The 24,082-nt window shown below is 43.9% G+C and overlaps 1 long non-coding RNA gene across 1 annotated transcript; it reads left to right on the forward strand.

Annotated features, from left to right (window-relative positions):
* The first annotated feature begins 311 nt into the window (after positions 1-311).
* LOC105261276 lies at positions 312-17,545 on the forward strand. Its single transcript, XR_002738711.2, has 5 exons — positions 312-895; positions 2,695-2,736; positions 2,960-3,097; positions 5,897-5,984; positions 13,366-17,545. It is a non-coding gene; the product is annotated as an uncharacterized LOC105261276 (long non-coding RNA).
* Positions 17,546-24,082: the final 6,537 nt, after the last annotated feature.

Below are 24,082 nucleotides of genomic sequence, written 5' to 3' on the forward strand. Positions count from 1 at the left end.
TGGGCTTTTGTTCTTTGATGCCTTTTTTTTTTTTTAAGTTTATTTGTTTATTTTGAGAGATAGAGAATTCCAAGCAGGCTCTACACCATCAGCATGGAGCCGGCGCGGGGCTTGAACCCATGATCAGTGTTGTCGTGACCTGAGTTGGACCCTTAACTGACTGAACCACCCAGGTGCCCCTGTTCTTTGATATCTTTTTTTTAAATTTTTAAAAATTTTATTTATTTATTTATTTATTTATTTATTTATTTTGAGACAGAGACAGAGCATGAATGGGGGAGGGTCAGAGAAGGAGACACAGAATCTGAAGCAGGCTCCAGGCTCTGAGCTGTCAGCACAGAGCTCAACATGGGGCTCGAACTCACGGACTGTGAGATCATGACCTGAGCCGAAGTCAGACGCTTAACCAACTGAGCCACCCAGGCGCCCCTGTTCTTTGATATCTTGATGAAGGAGTTATATTGGGATCTTCTAATTGCTTTGAGTGTCAGTGGAGGTTTTGGCTTGGAAAATACTTCATATCATGTCTGGTGGAGAAAGGTAAGATAATTTTGTATACTTTAGGGATGGAAGCTAATCTTGACCAACTAAATGAACCACCATATATTGAAGAAGAAGGGCCACTTATTTCACATCCACCCTCATGGCACCGGCCCAGTCAGGTCATATCTTCCGAGGGGACTATACTTCACAAATTGATTTTAGTCTTTGCCCTGTGATTTCTTTCAGCCAGTGAGATATGAGCGGCCTAATGAAGCAGTCTATACCATCTCTGAGCAGAATCCTCCCATCGTTTTGGGCCATTCCTCTTTTCTCACCACTATGAGCCTGCCCTAGATAATGATGATTCCATTAACCTGAATCCCAGAAGGATGAGAGATAGACTTTTGTTGAGGTAAGCCACTAGTGTTTTGAGGTCACTTATTACCATGACATAATTGAGACTAAAGTGGATATACAGATTTCGTTGTTGTATCTTAAGCTCTGTGATCAGGGTTAAGTGTTCCTTTTTATTTACTTATTTTAATCTTTTAATGTTTATTTTTTGAGAAAGCGAGCGAGAGCGAGCCAGGGAGGGGCAGAGAGAAAGGAGAGAGAAATCCCAAGCAGCCTCTGCACTCTCAGCGCAGAGCCTGACACAGGGCCCAAGCTCACCACTGTGAGATCATGACCTGAGCCAAAACCAAGAGCAGGATGCTTAACTGACTGAGCCACCCAGATGCCCAAGTCTTCATTTTTAAATAATTATCTGAATATTCCCAGAAACCCATTTGTTATAGTGCCTGCCCCCTTCTTTTAACTGCAGGAAGTTTTCATGAAATTTAGAAGGGCATGAGATCCATTTTCTAAACAAAAAGTCCCAACAGACTTGTTCTTATCTCAGGTGTGAAACCTAAGAGTGCTAGTAGGACAGGATCCATTCTGTTGAAGATCATGTGAAGTTATGTGCACAGGTGGTCACGTGACACACAGAAACTAAGGAATGTCCCTGTTAAGTAAGACTCAGAATGTTGCCTACATGAAATGAGTGTTTCCTTCATCCTGGGAAAGAGGTTTATTTGTACTGTAGGAAGGAAGGACACAAAGGGGTAAAACAAAGACCTCCTGGATTTAGTTACCCAGTTACCCTATCTGTTTATTCAAAAGTGGAGACAGGGGGCACGTGGGTGGCTCAGTTGGTTAAGTGTCCAACTTTGGCTCAGGTCATGATCTCGCGGTTCGTGAGTTCGAGCCCTGCGTCAGGCTCTGTGCTGACAGCTCAGAGCCTGAAGCCTGTTTTGGATTCTGTGTCTCCCTCTCCCTCTGCCCATCCCCTGCTCACACACACTCTCTCTCTGTGTCAAAAATAAATAAGTATTAAAACAAAAAAGAAAAAAAATGGATAGAAAGCCACAGTTTCAGGCCGATATCAGGGGGACTTTGATTCAGAGAGTTGACTGAGATAGCAGAGACTTGGGCTTTGTCAGAGAGGGGTGAGGTACTCCTACCCTGGTAGCAGATGGGACAAGGGGATGTCAAGACAAGCTTTTCTCCTGACTGCGTGAGTGTGTGAGAAACAAAGGCTGTCTTTCCTAGGGCTGCACATGTCATCACAGAGGTTGTGTATTGCACTTTTCTAGAACCACAACCTCTTCCACTGGAGGCACTGGTTTACATTTAAGTCAAATCACCAAGCCCCACCAGGGTGAACTAATGGCACACTGTCTGACACCTCACATTTCTATTTCTTATGTGCACATAATTATTATTTTTTAAATATAATTTGTCAATTTACCTAACATACAGGGTATACAGTGTGCTCTTGGCTTCAGGAGTAGATTCCCATGATTCATCACTTGCATACGACACCGGGTGCTCATCCCAACAGGTGCCTTCCTCAATGCCCATCACCCATTTTTGCCTCTCCCCTCCCCCACCCCCCATGAACCCTCAGTTCTCTGTATTTAAGAGTCTCTTATGATTTGCCTCCCTCTCTGTTTGAAACTACTTTTCCCCCTTCCCTGCCCCCATGGTCTTCTGTTAAGTTTCTCAGATTCCAACATGAGTGAAAACATATATGCATGTAATTCTTAGGTCATTGATGTTCACAAGCTCACCATGCAATTGTTACTTGACTACAGATTTGTTGTAGCACCTGTTTCATTTAACTTCTCTAATGCTCATTTTACTCCCTCATCTGCTCTCATTTCACAGCAGCTGTAGCCTGGAGGGTCTCAGCCCTGAGTGGGGTGCCAGGTAAGAAGGAAGATCCACTTGTATGGATACCGTGGTCCAAGAAAACTCAGGTGGATAGGGGGAATGGAATCCAACCCTGCTCCCCTAATGAGGGTGACAAGGAGCCTGCATGGCCCAGACTCCACAGGAAAGGGAGGGGAGAGGAAGGGCACCTTCCTAGCATTTTCCTGATAGCCTTACTCCAGTCTGCAGTGGCTGACGGGATTGTTCTGACCCTTTCCAGGGGCCACCGTCAAACCCTGCTCCTGGTCCTGCTTGTTCCTTGCTGATCCCCCCCATCTCCCAGTCCTCCATGGTTTGGCTGCTGTTGCCTTTGCAGAAGGACCTTATAGGATTTCCACTTATGCCCAGTGATTTTGGGGTGAGTTCATGGAAAAAGATTTTTTCTCTGGATTTTGTGTTGCCTTGAAACGGGGTCATTCTATGATTGGTATTTTAATAAATCATCTGTAAGGAGGGAAGCTTGAACAAGGCTGGTGCCATAATTGTGAAGGAGCAGCAGTCACTCACTGATGTTGGTCAGGAGAGAGAGCAGTGGCATTTTGTGGCCTAGACAATGTTGCAATTTATCTGTGTTTAGACAGAATCATAAAGTGATCTTGTTTGTGTCTTGATCCATCATGGCCACAGAGTGGATGTGTCTGATGTTCATAGTCTGTAAAAACATTTATGTTCTGCAGAAGGACACCAAGATATAACTGAAGGTACCAGGCCCAGTCCTGGCTATCAGGTGTGGCTTTACTCTTTCTCATACATTGCTTTGAGAGGTGGGGCAGGAGGTGAGCTGGAGAAATGCAGCCCAGCTGCTGGATCCATTGTGGTGTCTGCTCTCAAATAGGGGTCCGGGCTAGACAGAAGGAAAAGAAAAGCATTGTCAGAAAATAATGGAGCCATGAGGAGTCCGACTGGGGGAGGGGGAGAGCTTGGGCTGGTGGCAGTCTAGACCTCCTGCCAAGGGAAGGGCCAGTACTCAGGCAGAGGGTGCCCTAGGGCGTTCCCTTGAGGACAAACTCCTTTCCATTCTCTCCAGATGTCTGACCCCTGTCTACCCTCCCCTCTCTCCAACTTACTTCCATCTATTGCCACCCCCTGCCATCCTCACATCAGCCATATCAGTCCCAGAAAATGCTTAAAGGACAGTCCCACAGGGCTTAGGGCTTCCCTCACTGCCAGATGCCATCTTGGAGAGGGTGAGGAAGTAGAAGAGGTGGTACAATGACCCCCATTTGAGCACCACGGTGCCTGTCCTACAGCATATCTAGAATGTTCCAAAGAGCTAATGGAACTGATACAAAACAGAAATTTCTATTATGGAAAGCATTTTGCATAAAACCTTCACAGTACTGAAAAAGTACTTCAATTCAGAAAAAAAAAAAAATTTAGCTGTTCCTCCGAAAATGTTTAATCCATTCATGACTTAAGAGAATAAAATGGCGCTCTGTACGGTGGATCCAGTATGTACATGTGGGCATGTGTATGTGTGCACACATAGTCCTTGGATAAATGTTGGGTGCCAAGTTGACTACTGAGTCATTCTCACCGGGCACATTGAACCGACTCTCTTGGAGACAAATTTCCTCATGGGTTTAAAGTGCATCTTTATAAAAGGAGTCTTACCCATTTTGGGGGGGGGGAATCTGAGGACTTTTTTTCTTCCTCCAGGAGGGCACACCTTTCTTTTTCCCAGATTGTATTCTCAAACTCTTTACTTAAGAAGAATGACGAGGAAAGATGTTGGCAATTACTGAATGTTAGCGCATGAGATGTCCTTTAACTGGTGAATGGATAAGTAAAATGTGGTGTATTTTATAATGCAATATTATTCAGACATGTAAGTTAATGAAATACATGCTATTAACATGGGTGAACCTTGCAAACATTATGCCGAGTCAAAGAAGCCAGACATGGAAGGCCACTATTGTTTGATTCCATTCATATCGAAATGTCTAGAATAGACAAATCCATAGACACAGAAAGTAGATTAGTAGTTTCTACTAACTATTAAGGGAGGAGGGAGAATGTCACTGAGTGCTGACTGATAGGGGATTTCTCTTTAAAGATGATGAAGATTTTCTAAAATTAGCTAATGTTGATAGTTGCATAACTCTTCCAATATACTAACAACCAGCAGATTGCACACCGTAAAAGGATATGAGGTTTTCTGGTGAATGAATTATATCTCAATAAAACTGTTATAAAAAAGAGAATTAACTTATAAAAAGACAGTATAATGGAAAGGGTCATGAAATGTTTACCACCCGAGTAAGTGAATGTGCAGAGGAAACTCCAAAAACAATTCGCATTGAAAAATTGCTTCAAATGAACATGTAAATGAAAAAGTCACACACTATTGTGAGACTTAAGGTCTGTGCTATTAATGCTTGTCAACATATTGTATTGACAGACCACACGTTTTAGATTAAAATTGTCTGATTCACTGTAATTTGAATAATTATGTAACATATCTTTGACCAGAAAAAAGGTATTTTAAAGTATGCATTTAATTGTGTGGATGAACTTCAACAAATTTTCAAATGAAGAAATTAACAAATATTGGAAATTTCAAAAGCATGGCATGAATAATAAGATCTGATTGTGTTGAAAATGAAAGAACATTAAAAAGTAGCGCAAAAGCATCCATTCATCTCCAATGATTCACTTTCTTTCTTCAGTCAAACAGAAAATAACATCAGTATAAGGAATGTTACTTTATTTGCCAAGAGATATTGCATATGACTCCGTATAAGTATTAATGATAAACTTAGAAAAGTATTGCCCTAAAAAATTGTGAAAACATAATATTTTATCAATCACTAATATTGGTAATAATTATATTCAAAATTAAGTTTCTATTACTATTTGAATACTTAATAACATAATTATTATATTGATAAAATATAGTTATTCTATTAATAATTATTTCATAACCCAGTATCAATAATGAGCCCAGATGATATAAAATTGTTAACAAAGTTGGAATTTATAATATGTTTACTATTAGAACACTCAATTATAATTGATGTTTAATATTTTTGTTAATTATCCTATGACTTAAATTGTAGTTATTAATGTATCATTTAAAGTTACCCTTTTATTTTAGATGCTTTCACATCATTCTGGCATTCTAAGATATTCATGCCATTTGTCTCTTGGCTCCTAGACTTGATAAAATTCAACATTATCACTGAATCCTGCTGTTGTAAAATCTGAGGCTCCTTGCTGTCTGGGCGCAACAAGAAGAAATGAAAGTAAGTTTTAGTATCAGTCATATTTTATTTCCAGTATTCAATTTAAGAAGTTCAAAATAGGGGCACCCTGGGTGGCTCAGTTGGTTAAGTGTCCGACTTTGGCTTAGATCATGATCTCATGGTTCATGGATTTCAGCCCCAACCACAGACCGTGTGGAGCCTACTTGGGATTCTCTCTCCCTCTCTCTCTACCCCTCCCCGACTCACTCTTTCTCTCTCTCTCAAAATAATGAACTTAAAGAAAAAGTTCAAAATAAAAAGTGAAATTCCCAAGAATGTAAATATTATTAAATACGATGGAAATGGGTACATACAAAGTGTATTTCTTCTCATTCAATCCTAGGGTCCTTTTCAGAACTATTTCACATGCATATAGTCATAAGGAACCAGTGGTATTTCTCTGTGAATACATTGGTTAAGCTGTCACCATTGGGATCCTAATGACATGGAAGACAGTGTGAGACCCTGGGAGCCTGACAGAAGTAGCCAGAAATTTCATAATGTATTCAGATCTTAAGATTTCCTTAACACCAATTTTATGTCATAGCACATCTTCTTACCTCTAATCTTGGACTCATCATAGCACATACTTCATTTTTTATTGCTTATTATCTAGTGTAGCCCTTTCTTCATATTCCTCGTAACACATACTATACATGAATATGAATAAATATACATTCACTTCTATTTATAGAATAAATTATTTATAATATACTCGTGTACTTATTATATGTTCTGATAATATTCTTCTGTTATTATTATTTTTATATTCTGTTATTTTGTCTAAGAAAAAGACCTGTTGATGGAGCGCCTGGGTGCCTCGGTCGGTTAAGCGTCTCTTAGTTTCGGCTCAAATCATGATCTCATGGTTGTGAGTTTGAGCCCCATATCAGGTTCTGTGGTGCATTGTGGAGCCTGCTTGGGATTCTCTGTCTCTTCCTCTCTCTCTTCTCCTCCCCATCACTCTCTCTCTCTCTCTCTCTCCCTCTCAAAATTAATAAACTTAAAAAAAAGACTAGTTGCCTTTCTGAAACCTGCAATGTCCCAAATAGTCTATCAATTCTATAAATTAGGTATGCTAACTGAAGAAATATAAATGAATAGTCTAACCAAATAATCAGACCTCAATTCTAGAATCTTTCTTCTGTTCTAATTTTGTTTTCCTTAATTATCTCTCAGTCCACTGAGGAAATACAAAGTGTTATTAAAGAAAATGCTCCTATCGGCTGAAACTCAGATTCCATTATTTTGTTTTAAGGCCCCTTGGTTAATGCAATTATTTAACAGAAAAAAAAGTTTTTTGTTTTTTAGCAAAATTATGTTTTTTAGGAAATTATGCTTTCAATTTATTATGGGATGTATATTCATTTGCTACATGCCTTTCCTTCCCAGATCCAATTCTAAAACATCCTTAGGTTGGATCCAGCATTATAATCAAAATTCGTAAACAAAATTCATAACATCAAGAGGAATAAAAACTCAAGTTCTAAAGAGATAGATAATTGGAAACAAGATACCAAAGAGATTGGTGGACTTGGTGCCCAGTATGATGTGCTGACAAACAGATCTTTGCTGAGAGGCGATTTGCCTGGACCCATGTTGGGCTTGCCTTGGACATCATTAGATCCCTCAGGTACATTTGATATCGAAGAACACTTCGAGTAAATCAATACTCAGTGATGTGTCCAGGGGCCGCGTCTCATCTTGGGTCATGCTGGTGGTCAGAGCCTTAGGCCCAGCCTACGTGGACAGTCTGTTTAGGTTCAGGATGTATTGGGAAACCTCCAGGCAGAGGCAGTTCTAGAGCATTAACTGCAGAAGCCCCAATATACTTGCTTTAGTTGGGGACAAATCTGCCAATCTCCAAAGTATTCATAATTCAATATGATCAAAGAAAACCCAAAGTCATATGATCAAGAAAAATGTCATGTAGCTAAAAGCTTACACTGCTTATTTGGCTGTGGAAGGAGGGTGCTTTCTCTGGGCTACTATTTCTCTCCAAATGACCACTGGGTAATTTGTCTTCAGAAACTAACTAAGTAAGAGCCACTTTGGAAATTTTTTAATAATAGTCTCATTCATCTGTGGCCAAGGGCAGAGAAGTGCATCCTTTATGCCCATCCCATTCCCCAGACTGGGAAGTCCTCTGTATTTTGTTAAGTTGAGCAACAGAATACATTTACTCCTGGACCACCCACCTCATTAAGATCAGCCATTCTTGAGGACCTCAGGGTCATCAGGCCAGTGACTTGCTGTAGCCCAGCTCATGTGTAGATGATTATTTCTGTCTGTGACTTGCTATGACCTCTGCACCAGCAATACTCCAAGGGTCGAAGGGCAGCTACATACCCACAGCCTTGTGTAAGTGTCCAGCAGCCCTGCGGTAGTGAGAGGAAAATGATCCTGGAAGAAGTAGGGCTTCCCAAGGTCCAGTTGTGGTGGGCTGGTCCTCAACAGGGGCCAGTGCCTCTCGGGTCACGTGCTCTTGTTCTGTCCTGGTGGAAGACAGAGCTCTAAACTATTTGTCCACGTCACCTCCACCTGTCACCAGGTTGGCCGGGCCGGGGCTGAGGATGGAGGTGACAATCTGGGAGCAGGGGAGGGTCGACAGCTCTGCTGAGGTCCCTTCCATTCCCAAGATAGGCCTTGAGATGGGGAGGGAGAAGGACATTAGAACAGAGAAGGGAATTAGGGGTCCTGAAAAGTGTTTTCACCATCATACTTTGGCCTTGGGCTAGCCCTGGTAGAAGAACACTGGGTTGAAGTGTTAGCCTTAGGAGGGTGAAGCACCCTGTGGCCACTGGTTAAATCCGAGTACAGATTCCCTCTTAGGCACCCCAGGGACTCCACTTGACCAAATTCTCAGTCACTGAAGTGTGCACCCTGAGAGACCGGCTCTGAGCGATGATAGTCAAGGCCAGTGGGGTCAGCAGGGAGGGAGTAGGAGGCTATAAGGAGAAAAAATGTGAAACTGGATGGCCTCTGAAGGAAAGCTCCCTGTCTGTGTTGGTAAATCTTCGTGTAGAGTTGGATTTTGAGGCTAGAGGCTGAAGGCATCTGAATCCACAGGCAGGTCTCCTCAGAGCTGTTAATACAGTTAAATCCATGATGGATACCGAAGGAAGTGATGCTGGGCCTACGGAAGTTTCACAGACCACCTTCTTTCAAAAATTACTTATCAGTTAGCTGTATCAGTCTTTATAAGTAGCATCAACTCAAGATAAACTCTCGTTATGGGATCTTAAGAAACAGCCACCTCTGAAACACTGTCCTTACACAGCCTAGGACAAAGAAACAAGGCACTCACCAAATTTACTTCCAAACAAAATCCATTTATGAAGCACTATCTTCAAAATAGTAATTCTTCTGAGCTTCAATTTTGAGCAAATATACAATTACTTAGCAACAGTAGTGAAAACAATTACAAGAAAGTCCAAACTGACATCAGAAGAGGGAAAAGGTATTCCTGTTGTCATTCTATAGTAATGACAAAAATGTAACTCATATTTTGTGTAATGAACATTTATTAAAAATTACCCTAAAATTATAATCTTGTTAGTTCTCCATTTGAGATATTGTACAATCACTTAAATCAAGAAAACAAAGAGAAAGAAATCGAAATTATTTCAGAAGAAAGACAAAATTCTTGCTGTGTTTCTGATTATTTCAGTGGACTTGTTAACAAGAACAAAGAAACTGTCATTACAACACCTCCAAATAGAATGACCTGGAAACACTGAATTTCGAGAGTCACACTGAAAAAACCCTACAGTTCTAGAATATTATCTAAGGTCGCCAGTGGCCTGGAGTGAGCCAGAGACCTTGTCACACTCTGAACTTGAAGACAGACTCAGACTCAAGTGCCGGTGATACCAGATGGTGACACGAATTAGTGACTTTGCCCTGCTGTCCTCAGGGCAGCTGGGGAGGGAATCACTCACTGAGATGTATATCATTATTTCAGAGAAGCCCCGAAATGTTTCTTCTAATACTACCTAAGATACCCCCTTGTGTTTATTTTGATAGTGAGCTCTAAAATCTTTTGTTGGTGTGTAAGCAGTGTCCCTTGGTGCCTAACTGGGATCCCACATGGTAGTGACTTCTTAAGCATTTCTTTCCCACTCTCACAGAGCTTGAAAAGCCCCCTCTAGCTGTGGTTTCCTTCACTCCAGGTGCAGTTCTTGTTGTCTGGCACTCAGAGTTTTCTGCTGAACCCCTCTCTGCTACCATATCCCCACCAATGGTTGACTCTGTCCTTGAAAGCTGTCCCATGTGCTTCCAGCCTGCATGCACCTGGCTCCAGCCCATGCTTACTCACAGTCGCCGTGTTTCCTTCTTCTGAGTGAACGATGCTTACCATTTTTCTCCAGGAAACATCCTCATACTGCCAACACTTTGAACCCATCTACAAGGCAAGCACAGTTTAAACACAGGCAGACAGTTTTTCATAGAGTGGAAGTGAATGGAATTTGGGGTTAAAAGTCCCAGATTCAATACCAGGTGTGTCCTCAGCTTCGTTTGTGATGCTAAAAGGAACAGCTTAGTGGAGGGTTTACATGTGCCACGGGCTTTATGTAAATTCCTCTCTGGTAACCTGCACAACAACCCTAATCCGTGCTTGAGCTGGGACGGTTGAGGGCATGCAGACTTGAATCACCTGTCCAGAGTACCTGGCTAGCAAGGTGCAGAGGTGAGGCTCACCCCAGGAAGCCTGGCTTCAGAGCTTGAGCTGTCAACCAACTGAATGTTGTGTGATTTGGAGCTTGAGTTTGAGCCTCAGTTTCCTTACCTCTACATGCCGTCCCCTTCCTCAAGGAGAGCCAGAGTGAGCTTCAGTGAGATCAATAAAAACCTGGTGGGGAGACAATATGGCACTCTGTGCTTTGGGAGTCGTGTGCCCACAACATTCATTCCTGCATCCAGGGAAGACTTGATCAGTGCATGCACTTTCCCGCCTCCTCACTTGGAACTGTCTAGGCCAGTGAAATGATCTGGGTCCCTGAGATCCAGTGGCTTTTCCTTTAACACAACAGCACCCGTGCTCTCTGCTGCTCAACTTTGGTTTAGGAGTTCCATCCTTACCATGTCTCTTTCCTTGGCATCTTCTTCCAACTTTCCCACAACCCTGGTTCACAACCATTCCCACGCCCACATTAATGTGGAGTATATGACTCACCGTCAAGGGTCAACCTCAAAGGGGCTGGCCCATCACCCATGCGAGAGGGTGGAGCAGTCTGTAAGATAAAGCTGAGGTTCGTCAGGGAATGTGTGGGCAGCGGGGAACAACAGGGTCCTAGGTAAGGCTTGAAAGAGGCACCACAGGTGTGTGGGTTCTGCCCAGAACTGCCAGAACTGTATGAGGTCTCAGGTCCTGCCTGACTGGATTCATCCATTCATTTCTTGCTCGATTCCCCAGATCCTTAATGAGTGCCTGTTATGTGCTGGACAGGAGAGGGCTCAGTGAGAATAAGATTCACCTTTACCGTTCAGAGGGAAATGCAGACACTACATGGGCTACAAACACGAAAATAAAGTTATTTCAGAGAGGATGGGTTCTATGAGGCCGTGAATAGGGAGAAGGGATCAAGAGGGACACAGTGAGCGCAGTCAGTAGGGTGTGGTGGTCAGGAAAGTCACTTTAGAAGTCAGGAGCAGAGCTGGTATTAAATGAAGAAGGCAGCACCCACCTGTCTGGGGAAAGGTGTTCCTGGCAGAGGAAATAGCCAGTGTGAGGCTCTGAAAAACAAATAAATAAACAGACAAACAAACCTGACCTTGACATATTAACAGAACATTAAGAAGCCCTTCCTGATGGAAGGCAGAGTTCTAAACTGTCCATCGACATCAGTTCCAGTTGTCAGTGGGTGGCAGGTGGTCACAGGGTTGGTAGTCTGGAAGGGACAAGGGTTGACAGACTGGCCTTTTGAGGTCCTTTCTAACCCCAAGTCCAGACTTGTGATGGAGACAGGAGGTGAAGGGCACAGAACAGAGCCGGGGATCAAGGCCCTGAAAATGTCTCTGTTAGAGTAATTTTCTTCTGGGGGCTGGCCTGGCTGAAGAGGACTGGGTTTGTCCTATGAATTCAGAAGGGGCCCACCTGGGGCACCTTTGAGAGTTAAGATTAAGATTGAGTCTTAAGGATCATCCCAGGTACTTTAGCTTGCAGAAGGTAAAAAGCTTGTGGCCTTAGGGTTAAATATGAGTTCAGTGCTTGTCTTACACATTCTGATGACTCCCATTTCTTCTGTACCAAACTGAACTGAAACGTGTTCTTTGAAAGGCTGGTTCTGGTAGGTGTCAGTCAGGGTCGTGGTGGTAGAGGGTGAGTGGAGAGCACTGACTCATAAGTGTGGGAAGCTGGGTTGCTCCTGGAGCAAAGCTCCCTCTCTGGGCTGCTAATCGAGGCCAAAGCTCCATTCTGAGGATGAAGGATGAAGGTGGCAGAATTCATAGGGCAGGTCTCTTTGGAGCCATCATTACAGTTACACATGATGAATGCCGAAGGGCTGCTTGGCCATATAAAATGTTTCACAGCCTTACCTTTTCTTAAGTCAAACATTGATTTTGTTAAACATACTAGTGTTATAACTAGAGTAACTCGGCTCTTGTCTCAACTAAAATAAACTTTGTGTTTCACATCTCCCGGTTGTGAGTCCACTCATATAAAATTGCCACTTAGTGTCTGTGTTATGGGGCCTTGTTAAAAATAGCCAACCAAAATACCGTTCTTACTTATATACTAGCAATGAAAGCAGAAGAGGAAAAAAATATCAGTCATTTTAAGAAAAAAGAAAATTCTGTGTTTCTGATTATTTTAGTGGACTTTATTAATAGCTACAAAATACTGTCATTACACCTACTAATAGAACAACATGGAGACACTGGATTTCGAGAGTCACATTGAAAAAAACCTATAGTTCTAGAACATTATCTGAGAACTACAGCCCTATCTGGTTTGCACGTGGAGCAGTGAGTGGTCTGTGTAAACGGCCTGCAGGTCACCAGTGGCCAGGAGTGAGGCAGAGACCTTGCCACACTCTGAACTGGAAGACAGGCTCAGACTCAAATGCTGGTGATACCAGATGGTGACACAAATTAGATCGGGTGGTCAGAGCAGGGCAGAGGGAATATTCCCTGGGTTTCAGCTGCTCCTGTTGCCAAGAAGCACTCACGAGTTTATTTCCGATATTACTTTATGGACCCTCTCACATTTGTTCCCATAGTTATCTCCAAAATGTTTTTGCCACTTCCAGAAAGAATCCCCCAACCCCTGCCCCTGGTTCTAATTAGGACTACATTTGCCAATTGCATTCCCACTGTTTCTTACCCACTCACAGTGAGCCTGGAATGACCAGACCTGAATTCCCTCGATCTTTCCCAGCTCCAGGGACTATTTCTGCGATCTGCGCTCAAGGCCGAGCCCCTTTCCCACCTGCACCCTCTGGTGTTTGGCTCGGTCCCTGGAAGAGTGTGCTCAGATGTGTCCTCCCTGCAGACACCTGCCCAAGCATATGCATGTTCACAATCTCCGGGGGCACCTCTTCCTGAGTAAGTGACCATTTCCCTCCACGAGAGGTTCTCACACTGCATTTTGGTGCAGTGTGACAGCCAGTAAAACTTAGAGGCAAAACGGCTTTCCAGAGAATGGAAAATGAATGCGATTTGGGGACGGATGTCCCAGATGCAATGCCAGGTATGTCATTAACTTAGACTTGTGATTGTAAAAATAGCAACTTATTTGACCATGGGCTAAGTGTTTTCCATAAACTCATCTCATTTAACCTGTACAACTCTGTCAGAGGTGAGGAGTTTGAGGGAGCAGGTCTAGGTGACGTGCCCAAAGATACCCAAATGGGAGGGTACAAAGGGGAGCCTGGTCCCTGGGCTTCAGAGCACAAGTTGACAACCACCCCTTAATGTTTTATAACTTGAAGCTTGTTTGAACTTCCATCTCTCCATCTCTACATGTAACCCTTGCACTAGAGGGGAGCCCTATGTGGGTTTTGAGCGGCATGAGTGGAGAATAGCACGGAGTTCCTATGAAAGTCTGTGCTTTCTTGAGTTCTGTGCTTTGCAAATATTTGCCATGACTTCTAGGGAAGAGCTGAGTGTTGAGTGCTTGCAAGTTCCTCCTTGCTAGGGACTATCCAAACCAGTGGAAAATCTGGGCCTTGAAGTCCAGTGGGTTTTCTTTTACCATAAAAGCACCTGAGCTCCTTCCTGCTCAACACTCAGTACAGGAGGCAGTGACCACCCCACTGTGTCTCTTTCAGTAACATTGCTTCCTCTTTCCCTACAACCTTGAGTTTCCTCTACCTTCTACATGAACTGCATTACTGTGGAGCCTTTGGCCTGAAACCCACACATGAGACAGGAGCCGTTTCTAGGATAAAGCCTGCGTTCTTCAGGGAACATTCAGCCAGTGGGAACATCTGGGTCCAGGTTTGGCTCCAAGGAGGCACCACACGTATGTGAGACCCACCATTACCGTCTGGGCAGGTCTGAGGCTGGATGGCTGTCTTCCCCCTGGAGTCGCTTGTTCATTTCTTGCTCAATTTCTGCAACCCTTGAGTGCCTTTCATGCTCCAGACAGGAGAGAGGGCTCAGCAGGAATAAGATAATCTCTGTTCTACTTGTCCTTGTAGGGCGGAGGGTGATGCAGAAAATACATGCGAATAAACATGGAAATAAGATGATTTCAGAAAGGATGAGCACTATGAGGCCATACGTGGGGTGAAGTGATAGAGAGGAATGGATGAACACAGCCACTAGTCTGTGGGGGTCAGGAAAGGGCGCCCTTCAAGAAGACAGGACCAGAGTGGGTGTCGAAATGAAGGAGGCAGCACCCACCCATCTGGGGAAAGGTGTTCCTGGTGGAAGAAACGACACGAGTGGGCTTGAGATGCTGGTTGGACAGAAGGATGGTCAGTGGCTGTGTTGGAGGGGCGTGGGCCTGCACATGTCTGGACCAGGACACGCATCACCTCACGGGTCACTGGAGCATGGATTTGAATCTCAGTGTGATTTAGAGGCATTGGTGGGCTTTTAGCATCATGGCCTCATGGTCTCATTTAGGGTCTTAAGCTGTTTCCATTTGCTGTACAGTTATAAAGTGGAGACGGTTCAGGGAAGGAGGGAGTAGGGGTTGACTGCTGGCCTCTGAGGTCCTTTCCATCCCTAAATCCATGCTTGTGATGGGGCAGGGTGGTACAGGACACAGGACTGGGAAGAGAGTCGGGGTCCTGGAAAGGCATTGTCGCCTTCATAATTTTGCCTGGGTCAGGTCCTAGGTGAAGAGTTGCTGGGCTTGACCTTTGAACCCAGTCAGGGCTCCCCTGGGGCGCCTTTCAGAGTCAAGGTTAACGTTGCCTCTCATTACCCTCAGGAGTGCAGGTTGAGCGGGGTGGAAGCAGGTGGCCTCAGGGTTAAATCTCATTCACATTCACATCAGGAACAAAATAATCCACAATTCTCAATGTTGTAATTCTGTCAGGTCTCCTATTGAGATGTTGTGTAATCACTTTATACAATGGCAATAAAACCAGAAGAGAAGCATCAAAATTATTTTAAGAGAAAAGCAAAATGAAATACTGGTTTCCTGGATTATTTTAGAAGACTTCCTAAAAACAACAAAAACTGTAATTATGCTGTTTGCAAATAGAATAAAATGAAGCAATTAACTTAGTGTCACATTGAAATAATCTACAACTATAGAACATTATCTACGAAGTATGAACCCCATGTGGTTTTCATTTTAGACATTACATAATCACTTAATAGCAATAAAACTTAAATAGTATTAGAAAATGATTTTAGTGGAGAGAATAAGAACATTTTGCTGTGGTTCTGGTTCTGTAATTGTAGGATCAATGGAAAATGGGATCAACTGGGTGGTGATTCACTTCTGTTTTCAGGTGGTGTGGACAGCCTTTGGTGCAGAGACATTTCCTGTGACTGATGGAGGATGGGGAGAAAGTGTGGGGCCAGTGAAGCCCCTTGTTGGAGAAGATTCCTAGGCTATTTTTTTTCTGAATTTCTGGCATGGGGGAAGACTGGAGAGTCCTCTTCCCCCTGAGCTATCTGCTTAAGCTTTTCTAAAACATCTCAAGTCTGACAAGGGACGAAGGGGAAACCCAGAGTCTAGGTCAATGGAATTCTGATCCTATGATTTGTTGAATCAAAAGAAAAGTCCCAAGCTGCTGTGTACACCTGGAGTGCCAGGATACCCTGGCTGTCTCGAGATCTTGAGAAAGATCTGCTCTGTTGAGATGGAGTTGATCTGCCGGAAGGATCTTTCCCTTGGGCTTCTGATCCTTGGAGGGACCCTGGTTCCTCAACCCACCACAGCTTAGTGCTGCTCCTTCCTTGGGGATCTGGACATCCCGAGGATGCCCTGGTGGTCTCTGCCCTCTGCCACCTGTTCTGTTTGCAGCATCAGGGACGTAAGGATATTTTTGGAAATCTTACATTCTTCCTCAGTGTTTTTTTTTCTTCTCCTCCCTCAGGTATGCACTTTCTTTTCTTAACCTATGGAGGTGACTCTCAGCCAACAGAGCCCCCAACTCATTGTCACGGGCTCTTTTAAAAATAGGATTCAATAATAACACACGATTCTTTCGAATTTGTCTGAAAGAATTTTGACGTGTATATTGTAGGTGTCCAGCTCTTCGCATTAATGGCTGGTCTCGCCATCGGTTTTTTGAAGGATTCTCCTACATCCCTGAGGGGTACATCCTCTCTAAATCAGGTATTTGGAGAAAATGATTTTTATGCTGATACACTTCAGAGAGGACGGGAAGTTTCCGCTGGAGCTGAGGTATCTCTGTTTCCAACTGTTTTTGTTTGTTTGTTTGTTTCTGATTGCAGTGAAGCCTTCCTGGTTTAGAGACATTTCTGGTGATCTTTCAAGGCACCGATTAGGTCATATTCTTCAGTGTAGTTAGCATGCAACTGGTTTCTTTTTTCTTCAAGAGTTTTTAAGTGAGTGTGTAAGCTCAAACCACATTGATCATTGTCTTCCCTTTGGTTCATCTTCCACGTGGCCTCTGTTTTCTCGTGAATTTGTTTCATCTGATTCCAAGCTCCCCCCAGCCATGAAGACCCTTGTTGGAGAAGATTCCTAGGCTGTTTTTTTTCTGAATTTCTGGCATGGGGGAAGACTGGAGAGTCCTATTCCCCCTGAGCTATCCGCTTAAGCTTTTCGAAAACATCTGAAGTCTGACAGCAGCAGCCCTGCCCCCATCTTCTGCAATGTTTACCTGGAAGCTTGATCTGACTTCCTTGATCAGGCTTCCTTGAAGTTGAGGATTTTTGTCCAGAGCATCTCTAAGAGCTCCCTGATTTTTTTTTTCCTTCATTTTCCTGATGGATTTTGCAGAGGTTAACAGCGACAGTGACTTGATTTTGGTTCTCTGATGTTGCTTGTAAAGACTGGGTTTTTCTGGTAATGTCAGCCATTTGTTTGACTTGTTTCAGATCTTGAGATTTCTCCTCGTTGGGTAGTTTTGGAACGTCTCCTCTACAGGTCTTTATTCATGGTCTCCAACTTTCTTTTTTTTTTTTTTTTTAATTTTTTTTTTCAACATTTATTTATTTTTGGGACAGAGAGAGACAGAGCATGAACAGGGGAGGGGTAGAGAGAGAGGGAGACACAGAATCGGAAACAGGCTCCAGGCTCTGAGCCATCAGCCCAGAGCCCGACGCGGGGCTCGAACCCACGGACCGCGAGATCGTGACCTGGCTGAAGTCGGACGCTCAACAGACTGCGCCACCCAGGCGCCCCATGGTCTCCAACTTTCTTATTGCTGGTACTGTGTCTCCCCAAAGGGTTCTAGTGAACCCTTCTGACTCAGGCCCTTGAAACACATTTTCACTTAGTCATAGCTTCTCAAAATGTATTGTCTTTCCTCCGGAGGGGCAGAGTCTACAGTGTCCACTTTGTCCCTCTAGGAAGTCAAATATATATTTTAAGTCAGATCTTGATAACGGTGAATCTGACCATGACTATCACAACTGCCACTGCACGTAGCAATGAGTGGGGAGCTGGGTCTGGCCTAAGGCCCCCTAGAAGTTCTTCAGGACCAGCAGCACACAGATCATCGTGAATACTGGCACACACACCGTGGCCCAGAGGCCACTGTGAAGTCACGTCACATCCAGAATATCATTTTTATCACCATGATGAGAACCCTCATGTGCAGTAACACTTTGTCCTTCATGTCCTCTGCTTCTGACTTTGTCAGACCCTGTCCTTCCTGGGGAAGAAGACTTTAGGCTGAGTCAGGAATAAGGGAAGTGGGAGCACAGCCAAGGGCCCGGACTGAGGCAGATGACAAAGTCAAGCTCTCTTGGCATCATCTGGTGCCACTGCCTCCACACTCATCATCTCCACATTGGAGTGAACTTTGTCTTTACCTGGGACATGGTTTTGTGTGTGGCCAGGCTGGTCACAACACTCAAATTAGGTACCTGATCTGGTTGCTTGCCAGAATGGAGCTGGTTCCAGGCAGGGCATATGGAAATCCATGTGATATTAAATCTCTTGCACCCAGGGGCCTGCCAAGGGTGGGTGACCCTGTGCCAAGGATGTGATGCTTAGATGGCACCCGATGACACACAGTGAGTGTGAGTGCTGTGGACACTTGCTTGACCCACACCTGCAAAGGAAGCAAACAGAAGCCCTGGCCGAGCAGGCATGGAGGCAGGTGATGGAAGTGTGGATTCTACCGTCTGCTCCCCTGGAGGATGCTAGTGACAGGGGTGAGGTTGCCCTAGTGCAGTCTGTGAATGAAGGGGCAGGGGTGGGGATTTCAGGTTCTTGGGCTGGTGGGCACATCCCTGTCAGCCGCTGCCTTCATCCCTCACTAGGCATTGGACTTCAGACAATGCATACAGTGTTTTACTGGAGACCTTTTTCTAGGAGTGCAAAATACCTATGAAAGAAGTGAAATTTATTAAGAAGCTTAAAAAAATTTTTTTAATGTTTATTTTTGAGAGAGACACAGAGTGCAAGTAGGGGAGGGGCAGAAATAAAGGGAGACACAGAATCTGAAGCAGGCTCCAGGCTCCGAGATGTCAGCACAGAGCCTGCTGCAGGGCTTGAACTCATGAACCATGAGATCATGACCTGAGCCAAAGTCAGACAGTCAACCAACTGAGTCACCCAGGCGCCCCTGAAGTGAAATTTATTAAATTAAAACAATTTTGTTCTCTTCGTGTTGTATTTAATTAACTTTTTCATCCCTAGGATCACTAAGATTTTCTCTTAGTTTTCTCCTAGAATGTTTATAGATTTAGCTCCTGAAATTGGCCTATGATACAGCCTGAGTTAGTTTTTGTATATGGTGTGAGGTAAGGGTAAAGGTTCATACATATGTTTTATTGTTTCAGTACAATTTGTTGAAAGATCCTTTCCCCATCAAATGGCCTTGGTGCTTTGGTGGAAAAATCACTGTATATGTATAAGTCTGTTTCTGTATTCCTCACTCTGTTCCATTGATTTGTTTGTCTATCTTTACAGCAGTTGCACTGTTTCAGTCACCATGGCTTTATATTAACTCTTGAAATCAGGTAGTTTAAGTCATCTACTCTTGTTCTTCTTTTTCAGAACTGTTTGGAAAATTTTCATCATCTCTCAGCCTTGGTTCTGTTGACATTTTGTAAAGGATCATTCTTCATGGGAGCTGTCCTATACAGTTATGAGATGTTTAGTTGTATCCCTGTTCTCTGTCCCACTCAATGCCAGTAGCATCCTTCCCCAACATGACAATCAAAAATGTATCCAGGGTACCAGCATCACAGGAGTGTACCTTGTTTTTGCACCTGCCCCCCCCCCCCCCCCGCCGGTTTGGCATTCATCCACAGACAAAAGTGGATGAGCTTTGTGGGAGCTGTTGGATCCAGCACCACATGCCAAGGGTCCCAGGAGGAGTCTCACCCACCTGTCCATTGGTGAATAGGCACATAGATCTAGGTCTTGGCTGTAGACCCTGCATTGGTCCGTGAACCCACTCCAGTCCCTCTTGGCTGCCAGTCTAGGAGACCCTGGAAAACACTGATGAGAGAACTTTGTAGAAGTTTGAGTTTCCAGAGGAGAATTTCCATCACACTGTTGGGGCACAAATAAAAGTTTGAACACATTGGAGTGGATAGAAGGAATAGCTTCACCTTCCTCACACCTTCCCCAAGGCTGCACAGCTTAGGGCCAAGAGAGATCTCATCCTCCCTCTGATTTCTCCTATGGGGAAAGGGAGTGAGTACCCGCTTTCCTGGTTGTGTGGGACGCTGCCAAAGGGAGTCATTTCTCTCTTGCTCCATCCAGAGGACTAAATCATGAACTTCAGGACTAGGGGATTGGGGCTGGGGGTCGGGAAGAGGCTGGGAGCGGCAGATAGGACTCTTAGAGAGCATTAAAGGCACGTGATCCTACTAACTGCATCGCAGATTCCATCGAGAAGTCTGCCCCTTGGCTGCTGGGAATGTCTCACCTGTGGATCCCCGCAGCTGCCCCAGGGGTACCCCCAGAGCTCTGAAAATCTTGCCCACATACACTGTACAGTGCGATTTTAGGTTTACAGAAAAAATTGAGCATGAAGTACAAAGCGTTCTTATAAACACAATTTCTCTTATAATTAACATCTTGCATTAGTGCGACACAGTTACAGTTGATAAGCAAATATTGACACATTATCAATAATGACTCTCCTCTCCCCCTGCCGCCGCCCTCCTTGCATTGTGGTCTGGGATCTCTTTCAGGGCGGCAATCAATCTGGGGACAACTGAGGGGCTGACCTTGTTTGTTATCTGTTTCACAGAACTAGTGTCCTTTATTGCCTGTTATCCAGTATCTTTTTTTTTTTTCAACGTTTGTTTATTTTTGGGACAGAGAGAGACAGAGCATGAACGGGGGAGGGGCAGAGAGAGAGGGAGACACAGCATCGGAAACAGGCTCCAGGCTCTGAGCCATCAGCCCAGAGCCCGACGCGGGGCTCGAACTCACAGACCGCGAGATCGTGACCTGGCTGAAGTCGGACGCTTAACCGACTGCGCCACCCAGGCGCCCCATGTTATCCAGTATCTTGAAAACAATTGTGTGGTATATTTTATCCGTTTTTTTCCCCCCTGGTGGAAGGGCAAATTCATCCTATGTTATTCCACTATGGCCAGAAGCTAAGGTCTTAATATATTATCTTTGAAACCGTGAAAATCGGATTGACTTACTGTGTTATGAAGTCTAACACTAGGTGGCAGTGTTATACAACTGAGACGCTTTTCAGAAAATGCCCAGTGCCAGAATTTCAAGATTCTTTTAAGAGATCTATGAAATTATATATTTGGTATTAGTTTGGGCACACAAGTCCATTTTGTTGAGCTCTGCTTTATTCCTGTATCTCTTCTCATGGCATTTTTACTTCAGTGTAAAATTTATAAAGATATTTTGCCTACAAGCACTCGTCATAGATTGCAGTGATTTATGACATTCTCCTTACCAGAACCAAGTAGTGGAAATATTACAGTTGTTAAGGATACTTTGCCACCTCTAAATGGATTTAGATATTTACGAAGGCGTTGATTAACATTCATTCCTGTTTGGTGTAGAAGACCTGCAGAGAATAGGATGTGTTGCCTGCCTCACAGGGCTCCTGTCCTTATGGGGGAGACACAGATGTGGATCCCCAATGGCTAAGATGGCATGCTTCACAGAGCAGGTGACCATCAGGGTGCAAAAGATGTGTGGAAATTTGCCACTTGAGAAGGGGGAAATAACAGTCGTCCCCAGCTGTGGAAATATCATGTAGAAGTAGATACTCAAAGTACTATAACCAGATCAGGGAAGACTGAATGAGTCCATGCGGTTGGCAGGAATAAAAGAGTGGTAGGAATTAATGATAAGAAAGGGGGTTGGGACTCTACCTTGTAGCCAGTGGAGATTAAATGATAGTTTTCAATTAAGGGATTGATTAAGATAGTATTTTAGACTAGAGTCTCTAAACTATTTTGACTGAACAGTCTTTCTAATAAAATGTTGTGTTAGAAACATCCTCTATATGTACATACATGTATATATATAAATTATACGTATGTGGTACTATGCAGATATATTATGTAGATTACAGAATATGCACACAACTATGGAGGTCGTGGTAATAATGAAATAGCCTTTGGCAATTTTGAATTTCTTGCAGGTTATAAGTCAGGTCTCATGAGATCACTGCTTTCTGTCATAATGGAGCTAACTTAAGTAGAACTGAAGACATTTGAGTCTTGATGTTTTCTTGATCACGTCAAGAAGCTCAAATATGGCAGTGAACTCCGACTCTTCAAGCCTGGCATCCTGCACATGCTGTATGACCATTTCACATGTAAACACTAAGATTGTTCTCCCAATGATTAATAGAAGTCCAACTTCTTTCTTATTTATGAATATAAGACTAGTGCATACTGGAGACTTACTGTTTTATGTGTCCCCTGTGGACCGTTCTGTGAGCCTTGGGACACAGGTGCCCTCACACCCCCCCAGGTCAGGTGGCTAAGGCTGCAGCACAGAGAGAATGCAGAGTGCAGGTGGGAGACCAACATGGATGCCAAACACGAATGTCTTGTCTGTTGATAATTAGAGCAGAGATCAATTAAAACCGAGGTAAAGAATGACAGTATATGTTTCACTTCAGCCTCTTATCAATTAACAAAGTGAAATATCACAAATAATAATAAAAAGTTCTGGTATTACAAGTGAACATGGATTAGAATTATCTCAGAAAGTAGACTTTGTGGCCGATCAGAAAGGCCAAGACTTCTTAACTGGTGAGAACACAACGAGAAATTTGAGGTCTGCAACCGAGAAGGGGCCTTCACCAGAACCTGGCCATGTCGGCATCTGATCTCGGACCTCCAGCCTCCAAAACTGTCAGACAGAAATTATCCGTTGGTCACAGTGGTATTTTGTTACAGGAGCTCAAATGGACTAGGACCGAGAGCAAAGATAAGCTGGAATATTTGAGCGGTGTTATCTGCCGCAGGGGTACAGAGGATGCCGAGGAACCTTGAGCTGGCGTCCCTGTCTCCAGCTCGCTGCCATCCATTGATCCTTCAAATGAACACGGCTGCTTCATTGAGGATGGCTGAGCTTCCTACATGTAGCAAGAGCGTCACATCCCTCCCTCACTTTTGCAGATATCTTTGTCGAACACATTTATAAATTACCGTTTACAAATTGCATTGAGTACTTGAAAGTCATTACATAAATTCAGAGAAGGTTTGTTTCTTAGTTAATATCACGTGAAGTATTAAAAGAGCTGTCTTGGGGCGCCTGGGTGGCTCAGTTGGTTGAGCGTCTGACTTCAGCTCAGGTTATGGTCTCGTAGTTCGTGAGTTCGAGCCCCGCGTCAAGCTCTGTGCGGACATCTCAGAGCCTGGAGCCTGCTTTGGATTCTGTATCTCTCTCTCTCTCCCCGTCCCCTGCTCATGCTCTACCTCTCTCTGTCTCTCAAAAATAAATAAATGTTAAAAAAATTAAAAAAAAGAGCTCTCTTGAAAGAAATGGTTATAAACAATCCATACCTAGACCATTTGCAGCTACCTTTGCCCTCCCAGGTCGCATTTTGACTTTGTTAATTTGTTGATTGGAAAATCGCACCCCTTTCCTGACTTCCAAGTGTGGTGGTGATATCAGTTCGGTGAGACCTTTCAGGATTTATAGTTTTTGTGTTCTGTCTTCCAGACAAAGTTGAAAATGTGCTTTTTTCCCCTTCGTTGCTAAATATCAGAATTGTGGCTAGTCTTTAGGCGCACAGCTTTTGAAAGCTGAAACAGGAGGGAACTACCTGTGTTATCAAGGTATGCCCACTGAATCTAATGGGAGACTTAAAAAAAATTTTTTTTTTCAACGTTTATTTATTTTTGGGACAGAGAGAGACAGAGCATGAACGGGGGAGGGGCAGAGAGAGAGGGAGACGCAGAATCAGAAACAGGCTCCAGGCTCTGAGCCATCAGCCCAGAGCCCGACGCGGGGCTCGAACTCACAGACTGTGAGATCGTGACCTGGCTGAAGTCGGATGCTTTAACCGACTGCGCCACCCAGGCGCCCCTCTAATGGGAGA

Source organism: Felis catus, chromosome E2, assembly GCF_018350175.1.
Source record: "Felis catus isolate Fca126 chromosome E2, F.catus_Fca126_mat1.0, whole genome shotgun sequence".
NCBI lineage: Eukaryota > Metazoa > Chordata > Mammalia > Carnivora > Felidae > Felis > Felis catus.